This window comes from Varroa destructor, unplaced genomic scaffold (assembly GCF_002443255.2).
Source record: "Varroa destructor unplaced genomic scaffold, Vdes_3.0 BEIS01000001.1, whole genome shotgun sequence".
Lineage (NCBI taxonomy): Eukaryota > Metazoa > Arthropoda > Arachnida > Mesostigmata > Varroidae > Varroa > Varroa destructor.
In genome coordinates this window covers 73,149,112-73,165,028 of record NW_019211454.1, presented here as the reverse complement: position 1 = coordinate 73,165,028, position 15,917 = coordinate 73,149,112, and the positions used below count along the sequence as shown (strand labels likewise).

Here is a 15,917-nt window from a genome sequence, read left to right as displayed (position 1 = left end):
ATTAAACAGATAACTGTGTAATAAAAATAGGATTGCTTTATATTTTAGAAATCATATACCACGAATCAACACTGCTATAGAACGATTCAGTACAAGCTTTGAACAAAAAATTGAATATCTCTACTTTGACATCAGGTACTGTCGTCAAACGTTGCTTCATAACCCATCTTGCTTGACTTTATATATATATATATATATAGAAATTTAGTCCTGAAGAAGCCTTTTAGTCACGTTTTGAATTCTAGAGTTAGCTTCGAAAGAAACGATCGCTTAGTACGCAAAGAACGTAAAAATCCGTCGACACAAGATGCAGGGATCATAGCAGGTGTAGCGAAACCTTTCATTCGAAGTCCGGGAGAGCAGCTTTTAGCATATTTACCTCGTTTGATCTCGAATTGTCCTAGTAAGATAAGCTGACTTTCCTTGAAGAGTTTTTTTCTTTCTCTTGAAGGGCCTGGTTAACTCGATGCAACAGGACCAAATAAAGGTACAAATTAATTTTCGGGTAGGAAGCAATGCGTAGTAAATGAGGTCCTTCTAATCATCGGTGTTACTTCTGTACAAAAATTAATCGCAGTGACCGTATGACGCTCAGTAGTGAGCAAGATGCTGAGATGCAGCATTAAAGCGCAGTTTTTTTATTGGACTGGATTCATGAGGTATCCAAGCTCCAAGTTTCTATGAAGGCCCAAGGAAGTTGAGGCCGTTAACGACGGTTATACGGCTGTAGCCCATCTTTTCGGCCAATTCCTACGTTGTTTAACAGTCGTCTTGCTTTGAAATTACCTTTAGATGGTCGTCACCAAAGTCAAATGGTTAACCAGGGCGGTACATCCTTTAGACTCCAGATGCCATTTTCAAACTAGGCAAAATACTCTAAAACAGCCTTTTTGGCGGCGGAATCGTCACCATACTCAGGACAAATGTCTCGGCCTGTTCCAGCAGCGTTTTAGCCTTGACGAAATAAACAGCACAGAATGGCTGGGAAAAACTATTTTTTCTCCACGAGGAATGTCTATTTTTGAGGGCATCTTTCAAGCTGAAATTGCACTCGCAACCGAATATCATATGAGCAAGCTCATAGGACAAAAAGAACACTTTTGAACGATATATAAGAAGAAGAAGAAGAAAACAACAAATGAGAGCAATTGTGAAAGAACAGCTTTTAAGGCGTGAAACGTTCTCTCCCACTTAATATATATTTAGTAAACTTTAGAATAGTCAACGATCTATTAATCAAGGAAGATCTTGCGTCTATTAGTATATGTGGTAATGGCAGTTACTAGTTTATCTATAGAAAAAAACATGTAACGCTCGAGCAGACTCCAGCGAGAGAAGTAAAATGTCTCGATTCTCTGGATGAGGAAGAACCCTATCGCCGGCAAAAACACATTTGGAGCAGTTTATTCGACGAGAGCGCTTTGTTATATTGGCAATCTAGGCTCCGACATCCGAACAGACCTATTTTAAGTTCTCCTTTCTCCACGCTTCACCACTTATCCTTAACACTATTGGCCCGCAAACCGGCAGAAGGCTATCAGAGGTAGCTCAAGACAAAATCAATGCGGTAGTAGAGATGGCAGGTTGCCGCCCAAGCTGCGCCCTCCACGATTCACCTGCTTGCAGACACCCGCTACTATTAGTGGTGCAGACCAGGGAATTGGATTGTGTCTGTTACGTGTTTCTTTTCCTCCTATCTCCTTGGATTTTCCGGTGGCCAGGCAGTGAACGCGTCTGTTACGATGGAACGAAAAAGCTATTAGCTGAATTTGCTGTGGTTACTCCAGAGCAGTCTCAAAAACCGCATTCTATTTTCTGCTAACCAACCACTGCCGGAAAGGACCGGAGTCAAATTTTGTGGTTATAGCCACCTGGAGTTTCGAAGCTGTTTTTCGTTGGTCAGGCGTCGGTATCTGTCCTTAGAAAAGGTACGTCAATATAGTTGGCTTACCAACTTTTGCGCCATTTCTAATAACGTAGATGTCGTAAGTGGGTGGAGATACATCTGGGTTCATTTTCGTACCCAATGAGCTACGCTGTTGACTCTACCTTCGTATAACGGAAGAGGTTATCTCTTTTTTACCTAATGCTTTTTGGTAAAAAGCAAAACGGACGGAACACAATCGATTACGATATATTTTAATTTGTTGGGAAAGATACATGGATGTTGGGGAAGGCGCTGTTAACGATTGATGACCATTACCAATAATATCAGGCCGATCACAAGATTATCTTGGATCAGGTTTTTCATCTCCAACTCCATGCTCGTTATTAGATTATCTACAAGTACACAAATTCAAGACTTCTTGATATCAAGATTACGTAAACTGCAATCATACATTACACACATTTATCCAATGTGTTACTTCGTTTGAAACGTATTGTTATTATGATGACCCTTATCCTTCCACATTGGCCGCATCTTTTAGTCTACGCAATAACGTTATGCCTTACGTGGGCAGCTCCAAAGCTTTTTAACTTTTCCCAGAGCAATATGCACGTCCGAGGCAGATCTTTTCCATCAAGGCAAGCTTCCACATCCTCCTGTATATCAACGTAGTATTCTACACATCCAAGCAAGGCATCCATCCAAGCAAATGCCGCTAACCTCTGCCTGCATGAGCGAACGATGCTTGCGAGAACTATTTGAGCGGTGTCTCTCCCTCCTGCTTTCAGGAAGGGGGCAATAAAATATGAATTTGCTTGGGAATCTCATCCGCCGAGGCCGTTACTTCCGGGGCAATCTCAAGTATCTCCTTCTCGAATAGCGGAGACCCCAGTCCCTTTTTGTCCGGCTTAGTGCGGCATATCCTTAGGTTCGAATACACTTTTTACGTTTTTACAACAGAGCTCTAGTGAGTGACCGCTCTCACGATACCGTACACAATGCGGCGAAATGCCGCAATTCGCAAAGAAAATATGACGGTAAGTGATTATAAAATTGCAATGTACACTCAATATCAGTGCCGAAAATTTTACTGGCACAAGGAAACATTTATTAAGCTGGAGAGGATTAACCCTAATTTCCATAAAGGCATCGGTTACAAGAGAAAGACAATTACGAGCTACCGAGCTAAGAGTAGGTAGGATCGCTACGTGCCATAAGATAGTACAGAATAACGGACGGCAGTGTGCTGTATTTCGAAACAAAAAGGCATCATGTGCATCATACCGTTCGTCAAAAGCCAAACACTCCATGATTCTCGAAGCTTGAACGCGTAACATTATTAGGGCAAACTAAGGCTGTGAATAAAGTCGAAATAAAGTACTTTTTAAATATATGACCAGGTTTTTGGCCCAGAATTGGGTTTTTTCAACCCTTTGCTTTAAAGTCCGGCATTCTTTGATTAGACTTCATTTCTCAAAACATAACATTTTTATATGCATTATCCCAAAACGAAAAGCATTTGTTAATCTTAGCATACACAACCTAATTGATAACCTTCACAGAGCTTTTGTGAGTTTTCGGAAACGTACGGCGTCTCCGTAGAGCCTTGCAAAGCTGTGTGCTTGTTTGAAATATTGTTCCAGCTGATGTCGCTAGTCAATAAGGGCTTGACCGAGACCTAATCTCCATGACGATGGCGCTAGGGAGCCGTTGAGTTAACGTTAATGGCAATAGCCTTGTATCTTCCGCCTGATCCGCGCCGTCTGGTGAGGCGACAGGAACACGTCACAACGTACTCATCGACGGCAGCGTTAGGGAATTGACGTAGTAATCAGTGAGATAAATTTATGTCGACGTTGACGTCTTGCCTTAATGGGCTTTGAGTCAGGATCGGTGTAACGGCACGAAAACCGATGAGGAAGCTGAAGAAACTAGAGAGATCGCTTCGTTTCCGAAAGAGTTTAGCGGCAGTAAAGTATATCCATTCGTCTAACTTATCCGAAGTGGCCAACGTGTCGCCCTTTCTGGCCAAACTAGGTCGGTTTAGCCTCGCTAAACATGCACCAATAACTGAATCGTATTTTTATCCCTATATAGGACACGGTAGAGAGAATGGCTATCCCTAAAAAGCCAATAAATATGGGGCCAATTAAATAGCTCAGTGGGTCTATTCTAGTACGGTACATTATGTACATTTACCTCCGTGTCCAGCGAAAGTATACATAGCTAAAACATCTTCTCATTTGAGATGAGAGAGGGAGCACAATAGATTCATAACAAGACAGTGTTTTTAGGCTAAAAAATAAATGAAAAAAATAGACACCTATATGAAACCAATGTATCATATTTTCCTTAGTAATACGTTGTGAGTCGCGGGGTCAGTTTAGATCGAAGTAAATGAATGTATTGCACTTCAACTGGCAGCTATCGCCTATGATTCTCATAACATTACAGTTAAATAATGGCCGAAAAAATTTCGCTACGTTATACGCATGTAGCTAGCTCTGTATATATATATATATACCTCGTATTATATTGTAGTATTCCAGCCGCTTTGGAAATTATTGCTCGCTAAGAATAGCAGTTGGGGTTTTCCTCTGCAAAACAATATATTTGTTTCTTTTAGAGTTGTAGATGCAGACTCACATCTGGGAAAAATTGCGTAATATATAAAGACTGGACTATTCACGGTAGTAACAAAATATTGATGATATATTGATAGTAACAAAATATATAGTAAAAATTATGATTAATTCTGCATTATCCCACTGTTTACAACAGTAGCAGGATCAGCCTTCGTATAGTTTGTGTGAGTTTTGTCAAAAATAACTGCCGTAACGTAGAAGCGATACGATAAGAAATGGGCTTCGATTGTGTGATTTTGCAATATTTAGAATCTTGAGATTAATGAGTACCTTGACAGTTTTATACCTATGAGAAATGTCTACCCACTCACCCTGGCCACTCATTTAAAATGAGTCATGATAGAATATGTGGCACGCTCCCTTTATCAGATTCACACAGCATTCTGCCAACGGGATTTTGGACAATATTTCGTTCGTAGCCCGATAGGTGTTTTGCTAGTATACTATATATAAAGTAGTCTGTATGTACTAGTAAATGGGAATATGGCTGTCCTTTTCAGCTTTCGTCACCCAGGTAATGGTTTCAGTTAGCTGGTCACTCTTTAGCTTGAGTCGCGCATGAGCAATCCAAGATTCGGCGACTTTCCTCGCGATGCTAACGGGTTTTCGTTTGTTTATGATACTAACTTATACCGTTGACATCGTCCAGCTCTCAGTTTACTTGCGCATATTGCCCCTACATTATTTTCACACCATGCTCTCTCTGCACTGTCACTCAGCGATCACATAGTGTATTTGTGCGCAAACATTCACTGCCTTTGGTATTCTACTAGGACACCCCAGTTGTCTTCTGGCTTCTCTAGACAGGAAAAAATGTCTACGGTATGTATTGGCGTAGTAACTTGCGCGTTCTACGAAGCCGCAAGAAATGTCCAAGATGGAGGTTGAATTAAAATTTTAAACAAGCTTTTTATGACTCAATCGAAGACACACAGTAAAATGGCCTCTTGAAAACTTCTTTACTTTTACATTTATATATATATATATATATATATATATATACAGTGCTCATATCGAGGACGCGCGACAATTCGAACTTTGCCTCCTACAAAACTCTAAGAATCGCCGAAGAATCTGCTTGGCATAATATCGATCATATGAGCCTCCTTTGCGTCAAAGAAATTTTTAGCATAGACATTGGTGCCGCACCGGAAGGTACAATCCAAGTCCAATTGAACCGACACAAGCCACCTTACCAAGTCATCACAGAAAACCACGTGTAAAGATTTATACGGCTAATCCCTATGACTACATGGAACCTATTTGGGGTATTTCTAGGTGAAAAGTAAATGCAATGACATCAACTGATGATTTGTTTTTTAATTTGCTGACACATTTTGTATTCCGTTTGCTTGTAGTGTCTCTATATTTTGGAACAATGGCGTTGACCGTAATATCAAAAATGTAACTAAAAAATGCAGGGTAAGATCGGACATTTGCCCATATATTTTTTCTATGTACAACAACATGAACACTTCTCGAAACCTGGGCCAGTAGTGGTGCGGGTTACGTGCCCGAACAATGCAATTGCATTATGGCAGTAAACAAATATATAATTCCGCTAATATTGAATTATTATATAATAATAATTTATTATTATTTTATATTTAAGTAAATAAATTACAATAAATAAAGAAGAGGTAAAGAGAAATAATATTAAATTTATTTTCAATTTTTGATCCTAGTACTTCATTATATTTTAGAATAAATTGATTATCTATAGGATTATTATATTTATTTACTTTCTCTTGTTTTTGAAAGATAAAGTCTAATTATGTGTATACACTACCGATAGCTATGAACGTCTGTTTTCAGCCGCCATCTTTAGCGTTAATGTATAAAAATCAATGGATAGTTGCGATCTTGGGCACCTAGAGGTATTCGAAAACGATGTTTTCAACGCTTGACCGGAGTAAAAACTTCTACGCTTTTAATATCTACATAGAATTCATACTGACTTAGCCATTGTTCTATGACTAAAAATAGGTTTTGACCATACTAGACGTAACTATATGGATGTTTGTTCAGATAACTATTTTTGCATCTGCCAAAGACACATTCAAGCTCATATGTGAAGTTCATCACGCCGCAAGGTGTTGAGGGTATAGCAAAAGAAGTAGAAGTAGGTATCCGAAGCACGACACGGTATGTACGTGCGGCAAACGCACAACATGTTCCCGCACTGTGCAAATCGACCAAGACTCGAGTTTATCTATACTTGGCATTTCAATAAATCGTTTTAGCTAGATAAATGTGGAAAACGCTGAGCACTTTATTTGAGGTCGTAAACCATCGAAGACTACCTTTCTTTTTTGCAATCGCGTTGACTTTTTCGCAACTCAGATAGCGTTGCAGGTACCATCATGTGTGCCGTTCGGGATAATGCTGCTAACATGATCAGTGCCGCTATTGTGATTAACGTTAATTGCCACCAGTATTATAAACACTATTACTATTATTGACGTCCTTTTTTCTCCTTCTTTTTCTTATCCTAATTATGATCGACCAAAAGATACGTCAGACGCAGAGCTCTAAGACAATAGGAGACTGTCAAGACCACTATCTTTTATGCGTTTAGAAGAACTAGTCAGGCGTCTACGCTTGACAAAGTAATCATGAATCGCTCTGATCGAAAAAGCTTCTAGCGCTGTCGCCGCCATTTGATGTTCTTGAAATAATCCAGCGAGACCTATGTCGAATAGCCCAACAGTAGTATAGGTTGAAAAATAAAGGCCCTATCAGGCGCGGGAAACACAAAAACCTTACTGGCCCGCCTGTTTTATACTGGTCGAAGATATGACCTTGGCACAAAAAGAGTGCGCAAAGGCATCCGAAGAGATGTCCCAAGAAATGTTTTGAGGTTACTTCTAAAGGAAAAGCCTCAACAGAACGAGGTAAGGTGTTTAAGCAAGTGAAGCTGCTTTTCCTGGCACTCAGACTGACGCTTTCGGTTCGCTCTTCCTTTCGAAGCTAACATACATTGGTATCTCGGTCACAAACAAGGGACTTGGAGAACTCTCCTTTTTAGAGAAAGCAGACGCGCAAGAGGCTTCAGAGTGTTCAATAGCGAAAGCCTGTTTTTGCGGCCAGAACATACTTTCTTAAGGCTTCTCTGTAAATATTGCAGCACTCTCACTTGAAAAGGTAGCCCCGCGAAGTAATTTTTGCCGCGTTCAATGGCTAAGTCGCGGGCGTTTTTGTCGTTTATGCTACTTCGGAAGTTCCGTTTTTAGCTTTGTTTCTTTAGATGTCGGCCAAAACAGTGATGCCCGATTTTTCCACTAGACAATGTCAAGAAAATACACACATTCTGAAGCGGAAACGCAGTCTTGTAACGTAACGTAAAAAATAGTCACCAATATCAAACGAGTCCTCTAGCGTAAAGCTTACTTACCATTTACAGTCTTAACGACGCATATTTATATGAATAAAAGCCTTTTTTTCTCTTGGAAAAGCTTCCAGTCCCACGGTTGTGTCGGGAATGCAACCTTCTTTTCTGTTTCATCCATTACTTGAGAGGATATGTTCGATATTGGACATATCAACTAAACTGAGTCTTATCTAGGAAGGTTCAGTTCAGGGCTTTCGGAGTCTATTAGACGCCGTCTTTATAAGACATCATCACGACCTGTCCGAGCAGTAACTTAGAAAAAAGAAACAATTCACATATCAATTAAGCCTAGATCATCAAATGTAAAAATACGTTTATTACTGAACGTTTAATAAATCTTGAAAATGATCGAAGTTATATTCATCATACAACGTCATATAAATGATCATCATATAGATATAAACGACTCGTATATTATACCATTTTAAACAAAAAAAAACTCTTTGAACTTTTTAAAGTGAATCATTCGAGGCTACTTTCTTAAAACCTATATTCTTGCTACTCGTTTGTCTTTCTGGCATTCGGTTGACATCACCGTTCTGGAACTTCTTTTTTTTTACAGAGCCTTTTAAATTTATTAAAAAAATTTATAAATAGCGTTTTAAAAAATTTAACGTATTTAGCGTTTTTGTTGCTTTCTCAAAAGCATCTGGACACCGACCTCTGTTCTAAGCATAGAATAACAAATTCGACGAAATAACAAAATACACTTTGGTCTCCTTTTTTATAACTGCCTTTGATTAACAGCAGACAATTATTTATACTGACGAATTATTACATTTTATTTACAAATTATACAAAAATATATATATGTACGTGCTCATATGGCGTAACATTAAGATCACATCTTTTCAATATCAAAGACAGACAATTTCCACATTGTATTTACGTGGGGTTTTGACCTGAAAATAATTTTATACGTTGTTCCGTCAGTTGCCACGTCAATATATTGTGAGCTATTTATCAAGGATTGCTGTGTACCATTATAGGAAGTGCTTTAAGGTAGTAAACAGCCATACTTTGTTGCCTGTTCCTTTGTTATAATATTCTTTATAAATGAAAAACGTATTTACGTATTCGTCCAGATTAATATGTCCTTTATTTCATTTCAGCTATCATATGTGCTTTCTTCCCCTCTCGAAGGACTTGTTGTAAATATCACAACGGCGAGATTTTACCAATGTCGTCTCTTCTGTACTACAATAAACCCCACCAACCCTACCAGCCTCTGACTCTGCTTGTTGTATTCCCGCTGTTGCTATTGGTATTGCTGATTATGGTTATAATAAACCAGATAGGAATCAATGGATGACATGTGCAATTGTCAGCGAACAACGCATCCAATTGGCGCATGTGTATGTACTGTCGATGTACTCGTGGCTGTATCCAAGATCGGCAACGCTGTACCGCTTCTCACGGGGCCGCCAAAGGGACTATTGAGATGGAAAGGTGGGGGAAAACCCGGCTGTTCTTTCGCGGCACAGGGCCCAGACCATTGCCAAGTTGATTCACTCCATAGGACGGAATTAGCGCACACAAACCCCGCTGACCGGCTTCCTTGTCCAACGCAAACTTCGAACAGTAAATTAGAGGGATCCGATAGGTGTGGTTTTCACCTACCAATACAGATGACTACAAGCACATACGCCGAAACACGCTACTTCTCGATCCGAGGACGACACGAAGCTAGGGAAATATTCTTGGAGTGTGCGATGCGAAGCCTACCCTGTAAAATATACGCGTCAGTCGCATTCCTGTTGAATGGGCAGTCCTTCCCTACTGCGGGTTAGACCATATGCCCCAGAGTTTCTTCTTTTGTCTCCGGCCCTAACATAACCCCAGAATTCTCTAGCCCCTTTTTTCGTCTACCATCCTGCTCTGCCGGTTTGGGGCGTCTGACGGAGTTTTGCCAGGTGTTGTTCAATTCGATTGCCGACTAACACCACCGTAGCACAGTTTAGATCCTTTATCCGCGTAGTCCTTCCTTCTCGATAAAGAGTAGCTACATCCCCATCCCGTCTCCCTACTTTTCAAACAGATCAGCTGCTGCTATACACAGCTACTGCCTCATTTGCTGCTGCCTGCAGCCACGCAAAGCACAGTCTTTCTTGGTTGCTCTTTCTTTCTCTCGGTCTGTCTCTTCAGAGACTTTTCGTGCCCAGATACCCCACGCACGCACACACACGTAGAATGCTCCGCACATCCCATCTGCAACCGGTTTCATCCCTGTTCTCGCGTGCCGCTGCTGGGAAACTACTGGCTGCATGAATGGCAGCTAGGAGTCCCCAACACACTGCTCCCAAGAACAGCGGGTCCGCTGCTGAGGGCCCTTCCAGCTATCCTAAATACAGAAGGAAATAACAACGGGCAACTCTCATACGGGCGGCAGACAACCAAAGTGAAAGAATCAGTGAAGGACGGTAGGCCGAAGCGGTGCGTGCCCACTTCTACTTAAAAGAAACACAGAAGTTCACTATCTCTCGCCCTCCACGCTCGAAATACAGAAGACACTTCGCGAAAGTTGGGTCGTTCACACGACCAGACTTTTACATGAATACGAAACGTAAAGTGAAACAACGAGCCTGGTCAGCGAACAAGACACTAGAATAATTGTCTATCGTTTTGAGAAACTTTGACAACCTGAGAAAGTCACTTTGTAATTTTTAACTCTGAAATCACTTACATTTCAACAGAAAGTTACTGCTACCAAGCATGGCTATCGGGATGAGGCCAATGCTGTTTGCTTCATCGCACAAAATACAGTGATGTCATGCTTATATATAGAATTATGTTATTAATTATAAATCTTAACCAGATGCTTGATTCAGTGTCCAGTTATAAAATACGTGTTTAGTTATGAAAAAAATATTTCAAAACTAATGGTCGTTTTTTTAATGTGATGTGTTTTCATCTGCTTTAGACAGAGCGATGGCGTTTCGTAGCAGACACGTATGCCAGTAATCGCTTACAAGAGAGCTCAGTAGGGCACGTTACATGGCTGCCCTCGTAATATTTTTATAGTTTTATTCACAGCTGGCAGCACAAACTAGGGTCAGCGCGCAAAACAGCGGGGGCTCGTGTAGCAATAAATTTTTATCACTTACTTCACGGCTAAATCATGGCTTCGACCAGCCTTAGATGTACACGGGAAGTACAGGTTACGGGGACCGATAGTCAGACAACAAGTGAATATCAGCTAGTTCAGCCAAAGCATGTTCATTACTCAATCAGGCAATGCCTACCTGGCCCCCCTGTGCCAAAGATTTCCGCCGGAAAAACTAACTAACTTTCCAGTATACATTAGTCCTTGTTAGAAAAACCATCTATATACATATCTATGTAGCCGTTGATTGAGAGCGGTGGGTACAACTATATATTAACGCCATTATCCCGTGATATGGTGAAGTTACTTATACGTTAGCAATTATATTGGCAATTAATAAGCTAGCCACTAAAGTTAAGCCTTCAGTCTTGGTAGTTGTTAACTAAATGTACCGATAAACCGAGCCATGCATCGACAATGTAGGAACAAGGGACTATGATTTTAATTGTGATTCTTAAGACCATTTTTACTCTAAAGGACACTTGTATGCAATGGGTGGATTGGTAGCCAAACTGAAATAAGGGTCACTAAGCAAAGCACCACTAGGTTCTTCAGATGGACACAGGTTGCGTCAAAGTCACTGGCTAAAGCCTCTAATGGCATTAAGCTCGTTTTAAAGATGAGTCGGGGTGTTCGGCCAGCCCGATAATGACTGTAATCTCCGAGCAGCTGCCGTACTATAGCAATTGTTTAACTAGTTTTTAGCTAAGCACAAACTATTACAACGTCACTGATCGAACTCAGGGCAATGGATGTCTTTTTTGGGTGGAAGATACAATGGTGGTTCTTTATTGAAGGAAACCAATTAAAACTAAGCAGAAAAGGAAAAGCTTGCCCCATTGTTTACTTTCGATTTTTTCCTGAGAAGTTCGTGGAACCTTCCGACAACACGGACATCACACAGGACATCTCTATTTGAGTATATGTAGGTCTGTGCTCCTCGTACCTTTTGCTAATGCAAGCTTGACGAGTGTGATCTGGACCTACAGGACGCGCCTGCATAATGACGCATGATTGTCCAAAAATAAATCATAGTATATTTGCACGCTTTTAACATTCGGCAGTGTTCGCGTAAGGGCCGTGTTCGCTTCGTTTTTCCTATAGGCTAACGAACCGAAAATAAGCCGTGTCCTTCCTTGGAAGAACAAGCGCATGGCATCCGCGGCCGTGCGTTCCGTGAGTCGCTATGATGTTTTGGCGCAAACGCCTTTTCTAGTGGTTATGGTTGGAATGCAGTAGTCATTATCGTTATTTAGGCTCAGCGATACTGTTGTTGTTGTTGTTGTACAAGTTGTAGATCTTGCCACGCACACCCGACAGGTTAGGGCGCTTGTGGTAGTAGGAAGAAGAACGTAACAAGTCAGGTCGACCCCTCCCAGCGCGGAGAGCCAATGGTACTGATGTTGCCGACTACTCGCTATGGCTGCGCAAAGCACGGGGTGTATAACAACTAATCCCGTTGGTAGAGGAGAAAAGGGATAGGATAGCGCAGTGGTGTAGAGTTGCCTACCATTAAGATGGCATTCGGCTAATGGTTTCATCAAGAGCGCGCAATGGAGAAAGAGATGGTCATGCTGGTGTGGTGTTGCTAGTGCTGCTTCTGTTGGGCAGAGCAAAAACCACTGGGGCGTCAGCGATGGCCGAGGCCAAGAGACCCTCGGGCCGCTAGCGAACTGCCAACGTCACAAAAACACCCCGCTGCTGGTTTCTTACCTAGTATGTTGGGTCGAGCCAACTCACAGGCAGACCTCGACGACGTTCGAGTATCTGGACCCTACTACCTCGGGCAGGCGATGAAATGGCAAAAGGCTGACGGGGTTACGTAGCTTTTGGGGGACACGCGTCGGGATGGGTGGGGGTATAGCTACGTTATACGTTTAGCGACGGAGGTATATTATTAGGCGGGGTTTGGCCATGAGGCCATGCGAAGCAGCTGATAATTTCTAAGATGGAAAGCAGCTTCTAACAGTTAGCGAAAAGGCCGTTCCTTAATGGTGTCGACGCCTTGCTAAGAAGAACTGGAACTCTCAAAGGGAACTGCAGCGTTAGTACTTGGAAAATAGTTATCGTGTAAGCTGTTGTCTATCGTGTAAGACGATGTCAAAATTAATTTGCCTAATTATTTATAAGTACCGGTTAAACTTTGTTTTCCCTCAAAACAATTATTGTATGTTTTAAATGTACTATTACAGAATTTCTGTAATATAAAATTGGCGTTTCCTCATCTAGAACGAATGTAGTATATATAGTGATCTATATAAAGTGAAAACATCACACTGTAATCTTCATCTACGACAATTATTCGATGTATGATACGAACCTTCTCCGTTCAATCCGTGTGAGTAATTTTTCTCAATTTGCCGGTCCGCTGGCTTTAATTTATAGCTGAAATAATTATTGTCCTAAATAATAATTTGCTGAGTACACAGCACAAGCAAAACACTTTCTATCTAACTATTCCAGGAGCAGCGCGTCGAGCAGGGGAGATCGACAGGCCATTCGTTGGCATAATGAGCTACTGGTTCTACTATGTGTCCCTATATAATCCCTGCTCCTCTCATTCGTGCTCCCATCATCAAGTGGTTTGCTTACACAAACTTCCCATCGCACTCTCTGCCTTTACTGAGAGAGATAACAGGTACTTCTGACGTTCTCTCTCTCTCTCTCTCTCTCTCTCTCTCTCTCTCTCTCTCCCTTTATGTATGTAAAGGGTATGGCCCCTAAATTGAAAAATGCTTTGTTTCTAGATTGTATCTAAACAAAAGCAGACATCTAAACGAAATTTTTTGTACCTGGTCAGTCATATTTATTTCATATAGCTACCATCCACCGACACGAGACGTTTCAGAACATTTTTTCTTTAATCCGCAAATAATTGTTCAATAGTTATCGTCCGTCAAATAATACTGGAAGGTATAAACCCACTAAAGTGTTTCTTAAATGCGCTATATACAAAAATTCCAGCGAAATTATATTTTGTGTTGATAGGAGGCCAAAAATGTAAGAGCCCAAAAAATACGAAGAGGGCATTTTGAGTACCTTTAGTCTGAAACCTGTGAGGAATCTTTCGGTTCGCCGTTTAAAAATCTTCTTCGGATTTTTAGGAAAGACCCATGAAAACAGGTAATAACCAATTTTTGCAAAAAGGGACATTTTTGATCTTGATGGAATCGTCCAGCTAGAAGAGACTGAATAATAACTCATCTTACGAAAATGATGTATCATTATTCACCTCAACGAGCTTACTGCTTGTTCTTTAAAGGAAACCGGCTTTCCTTTAGTATTATGGATGGCCTTACGACAAATAGCTCGCCAAAGCATGTCCTAATTTAGGCGCCTTACTTTGTATACCTGTATATACGTGTATTATAGGTAAGTAGGTGGTCATGGTGCCATGCACCACCGTCGCCACTGCAAACGCTAGTATCGATTGAAGTTTAGGATTCGCTCGTAATCCATTTAATGCCGCCGTCAGCAAAGCAACTAAATCCTAAGCTTCCCCAGTGAACGACGGGGCCGTAGCATTAGCGGTAGTAGTTTGCCTTGGAAGTGCTAGGGCCGTTTGGTCTACCTTACGCTGCTCGCTACAGTCTGCATTGCTACTAGTGAGAACACTTAGGCAGAAGTACCAACAGGCACATGGTATAGAAGCGGCACCTATCGCCGTCTATTCGAGGTTCAAGGCGGCTTTAGAGCGATTCGTACTGAACTTACTTGACCCCCCTAACACCGCGCAAATGTGTACGCGCGTTTGAGGGGAATCCCCTGAGAATGGGTCAGGGCGACCCACCTACTGCCGGCAGTTCGACTGAGATGAGTATACCATCACCTTCAGCAGTAGTGCCGCAGAAACTAGCAGAGATAGCAGTTGTAGCAGAATACTACTAGCAGGCAGAGCAACGGACGACCATCGAGTTGGGCTGAAAAACGGAGTTAAAATACGCGTAAGGAAGCTGGCATCTGCTTATGCTGCAGAGCGCACGAAAGCTTTCAACGCCTTGAAGGCAATTGGGGAACGCAGATGTGGGGTTAGAAGCCCTTGCACAGGATTACGGGAAGTACCTTCCCGTTTCTGCGCACCCTTCTTTCTTGCTGTGAAGAAAAGGCGCTCCTCTTTTCCTCTGTTTACGATTTCAGGCGCAGCATAAAGCCGGAAGTACATGTAACTATGGCCGAAGTCATCCATGTTATCTATTAAGCTCACGTTCGTTTTGCATATCTACAAAAACACATTTATATAACATTTTATGACTATTGAAAATTCACTGTCAAATTTATGTTTTTTAATACAGAAATAAGGTACTCTGAATTTCGCGAACATTCTCATCTACGCTATTAAGCAGGATAAAAAAAAATGATGCATTGAGACGTTTTTGATTTCTCGGTCGCATATTTTAAACCTAGCATTGATGGCAGATAGATAGTGACAATAAGAAATTTCTTTCTTCCCAAATAACTTCCACAATTTAGATTAAAAAAAATCTAATTACCGTTGAAAACAAGATCAGACAAGACAAATATTCGGTTCGGACCTGAGTACCATCGTAGTGGGGTCAATAATTATACCTTCTAAATTAGTTACTTCGAAATTCTCATAGTAACTATTTGCTAGCTTTTATTCAGCTAGATACTTGGCACTTTTTAATTTACGAACTAAATGCAAGCACTATTGAATTGTTGCAAGTTAATGGTTTAGACGGCCTAGACAGGTTTGCTTGCAGTAACCTGATTAACGTAAGAATGTACCATGTGTACGTAATTTCAATTAAAAATTGTGCAGATATTCAAAATAACTAGAAAGCAGTACTATGTCACTCTTCTGAGCGGAAGATTGGAAATGTACTATTAGGCATTAGGGAACAGCCTCTAAAAACTAAATTAGCTTTTATA

The 15,917-nt window shown here is 41.1% G+C and overlaps 1 long non-coding RNA gene across 2 annotated transcripts in view; it reads right to left on the bottom strand.

The window, feature by feature from the left end:
- Positions 1 to 8,309: 8,309 nt before the first annotated feature.
- Positions 8,310 to 15,917, bottom strand: part of LOC147759075 (uncharacterized) — a 46,011-nt gene continuing 38,403 nt past the window's right edge. For both annotated transcript variants that reach the window (XR_015328541.1, XR_015328548.1), the window contains one exon: positions 8,310 to 8,826. This is a non-coding gene — a long non-coding RNA (uncharacterized LOC147759075). The remainder of the gene's footprint in view (positions 8,827 to 15,917) is intronic.